The following is a 10,921-nucleotide window of genomic DNA, read 5'->3' as shown; positions in this document are numbered from 1 at the left end:
AGAGATGGTGTATGATTCAAGAATCACTGTTTTCCTGACACAGTAGGGCAGTTGACCATATGGACTCCTACTGATAGTGATGGCATGTCCAAGATCTTTACTAGCTTAATCAAGGCAAAATTCCAGCTTTAAGAGTGAGAGTTAGGTGAGAAGCTATTGTAATTTCATAGCTTCTGAGAGAAAGTGTCAATTTCTCTTAATAATATAAACCGAGTTATACCAACTATACTACTGTGCAGGCTCTACACTCAAGTAGTTGAGCAACCAAAATTAGACACCATGGCTTTAAAATAAACAGATAACACACAATTTAGTGAGTATGGAGGTGAGAGTGTTTCTGGGAGGAATTGAAAGGAATTGATCATAAATATGGTCAAAATACATTGCAAACAAATAAAAGAAATGGTCAATGAAAAAGGAATAGCACATATTTGAAAATGATTGTCTATAGAATGTGTCTTATCTTACATAATGAGAGACTTCTATTTTTACTGTTCTTAGAATAATTAGAATGGTTTAACTCTTTTAGTCAGTTATTTGGGAACAAAACACTATGTGATCCTATGTGATCCGTGATATCCTTCATTTCCCAATTTTTCCACTTATAAATTGTAAACTGTCAGAAGGTTGTAGTCAGAGGCTTTTTCCTGTCCCTCCCTGTCTTGCAGCCATTTACAAACAATCATTCAGAAGCTTAATATCATGTATAAATATTTGGCCAACAGCTCAGGTTCATTGTTAGCTAGTTCTTACATTTCAATTAACCAATTTCTTTTTTTTTTTTTTTTTTTTTTTTTTTGGTTTTTCGAGACAGGGTTTCTCTGTAGTTTTGCGCCTTTCCTGGAATTCACTTTGTAGACCAGGCTGGCCTCGAACTCACAGAGATCCACCTGGCTCTGCCTCCCGAGAGTTGGGATTAAAGGTGTGCACCACCACCGCCCGGCTAAATTAACCAATTTCTATTAATCTAAGTATTGCTATTGCTATGTTGCCTTAGCATTATCAGTCTGTTGGCAAGTTGTTCCTTGGGCAGCTGGATGGCATCTCCCTGACTCTGTCCTTCTTCTCCTGTATCTCTGTGTGGATTTTCTGCCTGGCTCTATCCTGCCTTGCCATAGGCCAAAGCAGCTTTGTTTATCAACAAATGAGAGTAACACATATTCATAGCATACAGAAGGATATCTCACAAGGATTTTCTGATAGTCTTGCTTTCTTTTCTTTTTTTAATATTTTTATTTTATAATTAACTTAATTTCACATATCAGCCACGGATTTCCCCATCCTCCCTCCTCCCACCCCCCAGTCCTCCCCTTAATCCACCCCCTATTCCTACCTCCTCCAAGGCAAGGTCTCCACTGGGGAGTCAGTCCAGCCTGGTAGACTCAGCCCAGGCAGGTCCAGTGCCCTCCTCCCTACACCAAGGCTGAGCAAAGTGTCCTAGCATAGGCCCCAGGCTCCAAAAAGCTAGTCCATGCACCAAGGACAGGTCCAGGCTCTACTGCCTGGGGGCCTCCCAAACAGTTCAAGTTAATTAACTGTTTCATTTTTCCAGAGGGCCTGGTCCAGTTCCATGGGTGAGATCAAAAATACTGAAGACAGCTTATGTTGGAGAGGATGTGAAGCAAGGGGAACACTCCTCTACTGTTGGTGTGAGTGCAAACTTGTACAACCACTTTGGAAATCAATATGGTGCTTCTTGCTTTCTTTTCATTGTTGACTTGTGAGCTTTTGAGCTTTAGTTTGATTGTGTTCTATTACAAATTACTATAAAGTTTGCAGATATTAAACACTGCTAAAAGCAACACTAAAAAATTTGATTTTTAATTTTAGAAATGTGTTAGGATTGATATTTTTATTTGTTTTGTCATTTAAAATGATTGTGTTATGGAGACTAAACTTCTTATATATGTTAAAATTCCTTAGGAAAACAATCACTATTTTTTTTTTAATATGAGCTTTCTACCTTGTTACTTTCAACACAAAATCAATAAAAATGTAATTACTATTTGTGTTAAAAGAAAAAAAAAACAGATTTTTAAGGGCCAGAACCAAACCACTTTTTTCATTAAAGTTAAGAATATAGCAAACACATCCTTTATTATAAGTAAAATTGTACTTAACCTTAGCAGAAAATTTCAGTGTCACTTGGTAAGAATGATCAACTCAAAGATAATTAACTAGAAAATATCTCTATATTTATTATTAGAGTATATATTTATAAATATCTAAGAAATAATATAGAAAACTAAATAATGAGAAAAATATAAATATTATTTAAACCTATAAAACTTCATATTATCTTTATTAATCAACAAATTGGTATTATATACAATATATAATTAATATAGTCAATTTACATCAAAAGTAGAGGTTTAGACAGAATAGTGCTAAGGCAGAAAAGATGTAGAGAACACAAAGTATTTTATTAAATAAAAACAGTTGACCTTATCCCTAAGAAGAAAGCTTTGACATTCTGAAAATGGCAGTCTTTCCCAAAAGTATTTTCTCAATTAAATTAAATTCACATCAAAATATCAATACCTTTTATTACAGATTAATTAACAATGAGGTCAATTTCTTCAAATTCCTTTGAGTGTGATAAGTGTGATATTATTCATAAGCAGACAAAATGAACAAATTACAACTATAATGACAGATATAGAAACACCAAGATTCAGGGAAATTTGAAAATGTTGACATAGTAGACACTGGGAATAACACAATGGTTAGCAGAGACTGCAAACAGTTTAGGGTTAGGAGAAAGGAAGAAATGGTAATACTGAAATGGTGTTGGAGTTATGGACAAAACTAATGCTGTGCTTTGGCACAGTGCATTGATGATAATAATATAATACATCTCATAACATTAGGGAAAACAAATACAACAAAAAACTTTAACCAAAATGGTAAAATTTAAAGAAATAAGTTTGGTTATCCTTATTTAAATATAGTACAATCCTTGGTTTTATTGAAGCACAGCATTGGAGCCCTTTAGATGGACAAAGAGTTTTTTGTTTCTTTGGAAAAATAAAAATAAGGAAATTATAACTCTCAAAAGAGATAATCATGTTTAACCTAATTATCATATTATATGATAATCCATTAAAATATGTGTGTTTTATCTTTTAATGTAGGAGTCAAAAGAAATTTTAAAAGTGGGTACCAGTTCTGACTAAGATGGAGGGCTGAAAATGGCATACATAGGGTTTGAAATTCTTCAGTTCTTTTCAAAGTACAGAGGTAATATAGATAGAAATACAGATCAATGACCTACTTTTAGACTAACTTCCATCTCTTAATTTCCTACAATTTATTAGGATATGATCAAAACTCTCTCCATATGGTGACATTTTCTTTTGTTTCCCAGTCTCATTTACTAAAATTAATATTATATTAGTAATTTCTATATAGTAAAGAAAAATCCAAAACCACCCTGACTTAAAGAAGCCAGAGGGAAGAAATGTGTTTGATTCTTGATGACAAGAAAAACTTAAACAAAACTGGGTTTTATATACTACCATTTCTGATTAAATTAATTTTATTCAATATTTATGCCACCTTCTATCCCAATATTGGGATATCAAATTGATCCCTAATTTAAGCAAACTGAACTGCCAAATTTTATTGCTAATAGAAAATATATTGATTACTTAAAGTACAATTGTGGACAATTTAGCCAAATACAAAAGAAATGTCTTTAATGTTTTCAGTGTTTCATTGATTACAAGTAAATCACATTGTGGTAATATGACCCAGGTAGGATAAAGAAATAAAAAAAATATTGAACCACTCAATTCAGAGAATTGGATTTGTCATGATTTGCATCATTTACTAGGATAAAGCATAAATTGCAGTGGATACAGGAGATAGAATAGAGACATTGTTAGGCTCCAATAATCAGAGGGAGTCATAAACAAAAATATTAGAGACTAAGATCTTTTGTTCTTGAAGAGGTCGAATTTGATATTCATAAAATTGCTGAAGATGTTAAGTAAATGATGTTATTATTCCAGATATTTGCTTAAACAAAAAAATACATTTAGAGATAGAGACTTTAGTATTAAAGCTATGTGCTTTAGGATATGTCCTTTCTATCCATTATTTTTGTTCCTTATATTTCTTCAACATATTTACATTTAAAAGAATAATGCTAGTGAAACTCAAAGCTGGATACTCTGCATCTATAATTTTCCTTGTGAGTTTATTTGTTTTCTGTTGATTTCTCTAATGTCACCTAAGTTGACTGAGATTTTACATAAATATTGTATATATTTTTCTATTAAAAAGTTCATCATAAATTTCTGTGTTGTTTACAATGATACATCTTAAAGTTTAAGAGATGGAAAAGAGTTTCGGTAGCCAAGTGTAATTTCTATTGCCATTGTTTAAATTTTCAAGTTGTCATCATAGTATGTCTCTATATACTTTCAAAGTTCACTACAAATCAAAGATACCTAGACATCTTTCAACAAGGATTCAAAATATAAAATTAAATTTAAACTTAAGTTTGCTAATGTGAATAAAGGTTGCTTTTCTATTGGACACACCTTGTGCAATGGAGAATTTGCTAACTATCCTCCTCCGAAGCATCTAACTATCCAGAAGTGGATTTCAGAAGAATATCCTGATGGAGGTGAGTAAAGTGTTTCAGCTAACAAACCATCTCAGGAAATGACCTTCCAGAACATTAAAGTCATTAAACCTCTGATGAATAATTAAATCAAAGAACACAGATCCAGAGCTTATTTAAATATAGGAAAATTGTCTACATTTTAGTCTGCAGAATAAGTTTTCAAATGAACTCTGGTAACCAGCTGCTATGGAATCTCAGTGAAAAGAAAAATGCATATGTATATTAATAGAATATCAAGCAAAATCAGGTCAGAAATGTTGTAGCTCAGTAAGCTAAAACAGAAAAAAAACCTACAAAATACAAACTTTCTCCTCAAATTAAATGCCCAGTCTCTAACAATAATACATATAAGATTGAGTTCATTCCTCAGGACTCATGTAAAATTGGGAGAAGAAAATGGACTCCACAGAGCAATCTTCTGATCTCCACTTGTTCAGCATGGCACGCACGCACACACACACACACACACACACACACACACTGAGAGAGAGAGAGAGAGAGAGAGAGAGAGAGAGAGAGAGAGAGAGAGAGAGAGAGAGATCATAACACACTAAGCATAATAATTCTAAATTTAGGAAAATCATCCTGAGTGAGGTAACCCAGACTCAGAAAGACAAACATGGTATGTACTCACTCATAGGAGGATACTAGATGTGAAACAAGGATTACTGGACTGCTACTCACATCACCAGGGAGGCTACCTGGAAAACAGGAACCCAAGAAAGACACGGGGATCACCCAATGATGGAGAAATGGAAGAGATCTACATGAACAGCCTGGACATGAGTGGGAGTAATGAAGGGCAAGGGTCGAGGGAAAGAGAGCTCCGGGGAGCGGGAGATCCCAGATGGATCAACAACAGAGAGGGAGAACAAGGAATAGGAGACCATGGTAAATGAAGACCACATGAGAATAGGAAGAAGCAAAGTGCTAGAGAGGCCCACAGAAATCCACAAAGATACCCCCACAACAGACTGCTGGCAATGGTCGAGAGACAGCCCGAACTGACCTACTCTGGTGATGGGATGGCCAAACACCCTAATTGTCATGCTAGAAACCCAATCCAACGACTGAGGGATCTGGATGCAGAGATCCATGGCTAGGCCCCGGGTGGAGCTCTGGGAGTTCAATTAGCAAGAAAGAGGAGGGTTTATATGAGTGAGAATTGTTGAGACCAAGGTTGGATAAAGCACAGGGACAAATAGCCAAATGAATGGAAACACATGAACTATGAACCAATGGCTGAGGGGTCCCCAACTGGATCAGGCCCTCTGAATGGGTGAGACAGGTGATTGGCTTGATCTGTTTGGGAGGCATCCAGGCAGTGGGACCAGGTCCTATGCTCATTGCATGAGTTGGCTGTTTGAAACCTGGGGCCTATGCAGGGTTGCTTGGCTCAGCCTGGGAGGAGGGGACTGGACCTGCCTGGACTTAGTCTACCAGGTTGATCTCAGTCCTCGGGGAAGGCTTTGCCCTGGAGGAGGTGGGAATGGGGGGTGGGCTGGGGGAAAGGGGAGGGGGGCAGGAGGGGGGAGAACAAGGGAATCCGTGGCTGATATGTAGAACTGAATTGTATTGCAAAATAAAAAAAAAGAGAGAAAAAAAGTTAAAATACGTAAAAAAAAATAATTCTAAATTTAAAACTTATCAAATAAAAGAACAAAAAATGAATAGTAAACTCAAGAAACTATTTCCAATAAATTTGAACTGTGGGGTTAATCAATTTTTAAGACTGATACTCTATAACAATTGACATTTTAGATGTACAAAATCCATTTATGCCCTATAGGAGATGGTTTCTTTTTTTAAAATCCTGGAAAGACACATACATTGTTAAAAGTAATTGATTATGCCAATATGAATAAATTATAATTTGAAAACACAAAGCTAGAGAGAATGAAATGCTATTCCGATGGTGAGTGATAGTAGAACCATCCTCCTAATTGAAACCAGAGGGTTTAGATAGGCGATCTTATCTGAGGTTGTGGTAGAGAGGATAATGGAATTATTATAAGACAGCAAATTTGAGCTTGGAAAGCAAGATTATTTGAATGATTTTGTCTTAATATTTCCAGATGGATTTGTTACTTAGTATCAGTAAATTAAAACTTAAGTTCACATAATCTATCTGGGGCGTAGGTAGATGTGTGCGCAGGACTGCACACTGGCATGCTGGTCAAAGGGAGCGGCAGTCGATGACAAAGGACAGAGTGTAGTAGCTGATGTTTTCATTTTTCTACGGAATGTCTTGAAGGGAAAAACACAAGGAAGTTGTAAAGATATGACTCATCTTGTGGTATGGTGTTGTCCTTTTTCTAATGTATCAATGATGCTTATGCTACTTTCCAGAGGAGGTTGAGGACAGGACAGTTGTCACAGCACCTTTTATGAATGATGACCATGATTTGTCATATCAATATATACATACCACGTTAACACTGATCAAGGTTTCCATCTTTTCAGGTAGATAACCCTCATATTAATATTAAATCAATATGGTATTTTTACAGATTTGTCAGAATTGTTTAAAATACAGTAGGTACCTATTTTTTTACTTTACACACTAAAATAAACAAAAATCAAACTAGATAGCATTAAAATAAGAGGCTTGCTTTTATTATTAAATCAATTGACCATAGTTAAATGAAAGAGCATATTTACTATTTTTGTAATATCAAAATAAGACAAAGAAGTCAAATGATGAATATGTTTCTTTCTAATCAAACAAGATCCATGCAAAAACTCACTGAAAGCATTAACCTCACTGCTGGAACATAGTTCAGATTAGACCTGATCCTATGATGGAAAGTGGCAAAGCACTTGCCTGCTGATCACATTCTGTAACTGAGGAATATTAAAAACCTTGGGGGAATTTCTGGAGTGGTGTGGAAGCCTAGAGAGTTGGAAATCTGCCAGTCTTGGGACTAGGTTAAATTCAATTGACTTGTTGGAAGAGAGAGTTCTGTGGAGACCCTTACAACACATGCTGATTCCAGGACAAAGGGTCTCTCTTCAAAAACCGACACCGGGGCTCCATTGCCAAGGAGAACATCCTCATAGCTAACTGACTCTAGAGAAGTGGTGCTGGTGCCTGCATGGAGCCTTCACCTTTATGTTCTAGTCTTTTTGGAATGGGAAGGTACTCTTCAAGCTACTAGAAAGAGATCCCTGAACACAAGCCCAGGTAGAAAATCACTGTCCTTCAATCTTCCCTGCCTGAAAGATTTTCTGGGTTAATGGTAGCACAGAGCGTGTGGTAGTAGCCAAACAACGTCTGGTTTAACCTGAGGCCAGGTTTAAGAAGAAGCTCCTGCCCTACACTACCTGTATGGCCAGGGACCAGAGAGTGGATAGACCGGAAACCTATGGTAGATCCAAATTCGACAGGCAAAAGAAATGATTCCTGTTGATATTCTGCTATATTAATAGAATGTGCCTTTTCCGGTTGCCATCAGAGAGTCTTCCTGTGGCAGCAAATGGTAGTGGCTACAGACAGAGATCCAAAGCATAACATATGGAGACATCATCTAAGGTGGAAGTCTCCACTGTGTCACTCCCTGTGGAGATGGGGAAGCCCCTGAAAGATGGGGTAAGATTTTAGGAGTAAGCGGGGAGGAGGACCAGGAGAAATGGCCCACTGAATCAACAAAGCAGGAATCATAGAGGCTCACAGTGACTGAAGCAGCTAGCTTGGCGCACGGGTCTGCACCAGGTTTTCTGTATCTATGCTGTGGATGTTAGCTTGGTGTTTCGTGGAACTCCTAACAGAGAGAGCAGAGCAGGTCTGTCTGACTCCTTTGCCTGCTCTTCAGACACTTTCTCTCCCATTGGTTTGCCAATGTGAGAGCTTTTGCCTTGTCTTATTATATCTTGTTTTGTCATGACTGGTTGTTGTCTTTTGGAGGCCTGCTTTTTCCGAAGGGAAATGAAGGGGGAATGGATCTGGGGGACAAGGGAGGTGGGAGGGAGAGTTGGGAGGAATGGAGGGAGAGGAAATTGTGGTTGGGATATATTGTATGAGAGAAGAATCTATTTTCATTAATAACAATATAATAATAATAATAATAATAATAATAATAATAATAATAATAAAAGCAGGTCTTTGATGTACTGATTTGTGATACCACATGACATTAAAGCCCCTTTCATGGTTCATCTTGATGATTACCATGGCTGGACCAGGATTTAACTAAGAAATAAGTCTATGAGAACACTTTTAAGGAATTTTCTACTTGTTGGAAGACCTTCCACTCTAATGTGGATGACATCTTTTAGAGAGCCCATTAAAAGAGGTGTAGGTAAAGGACTGTTTTCACCTGGGCCTTCTTGCTGCGAGCTCATTCTGCTGGCGAGTTTCCTTTTCCCTGTTTGTGTTGATGTTTCTGCTCCGTGGCTTCCACTACCACCGCTGTTGCTGCATGGTTTGCTAATATCAGAATCTGGCTCCTTCTGCTTTCCAAAGCTGTCTGATGCATAGGGGCTCTACAAGAAACACCCAGGTGTTCTGTGCCAGAATGGGAGTGCTGGAGCATTCAGCCTTTGGATAGCATAGCTACTAGGTTCTCAGCCAGTGTTCTTAATAGCACTAGCTTTCCTATTTTACACACACACACACACACACACACACACACACACACACAATTTCTTTAAAAATTAAAGTAGCATTTTTGTTTTGTTTTGTTTTTCGAGACAAGGTTTCTCTGTGTAGTTTTGGTGCCTGTCCTGGCTCTCGCTCTGTAGACCAGGCTGGCCTCGAACTCACAGAGATCCTCCTGCCTCTGCCTCCCGAGTGCTGGAAATTAAAGCTGTGTGCCACCACCACCCAGCAAAGTAGCATTTTTGTGTGTAATTAAATATTTCAATTATATACATTGGCCTAGTGATCTTAAATAATATGTTACCAAGACAGGAAAATAGAAGTACATATGCTTAAAAATGGTAGAAGTTTCCATGGTTTTTAAAAATATTTCCTTTTATGCTGAAATATGAAAATATAGGTTCTATGAGAATGGTAAAATATGTAAATGGATTCTATGGCATATTCAACACAGCATTATATTGTACATTTTAATAAATCAAATGTCTCACAATATGCCTTTATCATTCAAATGAAGATAGGCAGATCTAAAGAAGAAAAATATTCAAATAAGGAAAACATTTGTCTAAAGGTTTATCTATTCAGCCAAACACACTGTCATTATGGTAGTCTATTGAATACTATAGACTTATGAAAATATTTCCATTTATACAGACAATAATGCTTTTTTTTTCTCAACCTCCTTTCCATTTAACATAACTGTTGTTTTCTTAAATGATTTAGGAAGGTAGATGATTATACCTTATATATTTGCTAATAAAATTTTCATACATTAAATAAGGGTAACACACTGATAACGATCATTGGAGTTTCTCAAGACATAAATACTAACATAATTCATTTATCCTGAGATAAAATTGTATCTTTGTAGACTACATCGCCATCTAGTCCACATTCTTGTATTGACTCTTATATGAACATGCCTATATGAGAATGTGTGTGCACAGTTTGCTATATACATAAAATGGTTGGGTATCTACAAACTATGTCAACAATAAAGGAAGTCTTTAAATTCAAGGCAGATATTGTTTACATTCAAGGAGAATTACATTTACAGGTTATGATGGTCAATTTTCTGTGTAATCATTATCACTTGCTTGCAGAAAAACATATCTTTATACTCACAGAAATGTAAGGAGTCCATGCATATGAAATATAATTTCAACATTTATAATCCATTAGATTGGATTGCCTCACAAATGACAAAGCCATGAAAATTGAACAGCATTTGCTTCACAGACTCATGATGAAACATTTAATGTTCTTGAATTTAATGATAAAAATTATCACAGCTCCATATTTTTCTGAATTATTAATTCCTTGAAGACTTACACACAATTAAAATGAGAGTTTTCAGATCATAGAATTTCCTTGTTTTGGCCAGGCATGGTGGCACACACCTTTAATCCCAGCACTTATGAGGCAGAAACAGGCAGATCTCTGTGAGTTCGAGGCCAGCCTGGTCTACAGAGCACGATCCAGGACAGGCACCAAAACTACATAGAGAAATCCTGTCTCAAAAAACCAAAATAAACAAATAAATAAATAAATAAATAAATGAGAACTTTCTTATTTTTTGAAGTTGGTCTTGTGGTACATAGAAACATTAAGATACACACAGACTAAATAAATAACAAATAGGAATATATTAAGCTAAAGTGATTTGAATAACATATGCTTATTCCAACACT

Source organism: Peromyscus californicus, unplaced genomic scaffold, assembly GCF_007827085.1.
Source record: "Peromyscus californicus insignis strain IS unplaced genomic scaffold, ASM782708v3 Scaffold_18__1_contigs__length_77618521, whole genome shotgun sequence".
Classification (NCBI taxonomy): domain Eukaryota; kingdom Metazoa; phylum Chordata; class Mammalia; order Rodentia; family Cricetidae; genus Peromyscus; species Peromyscus californicus.
This window is presented reverse-complemented; position numbering follows the sequence as displayed.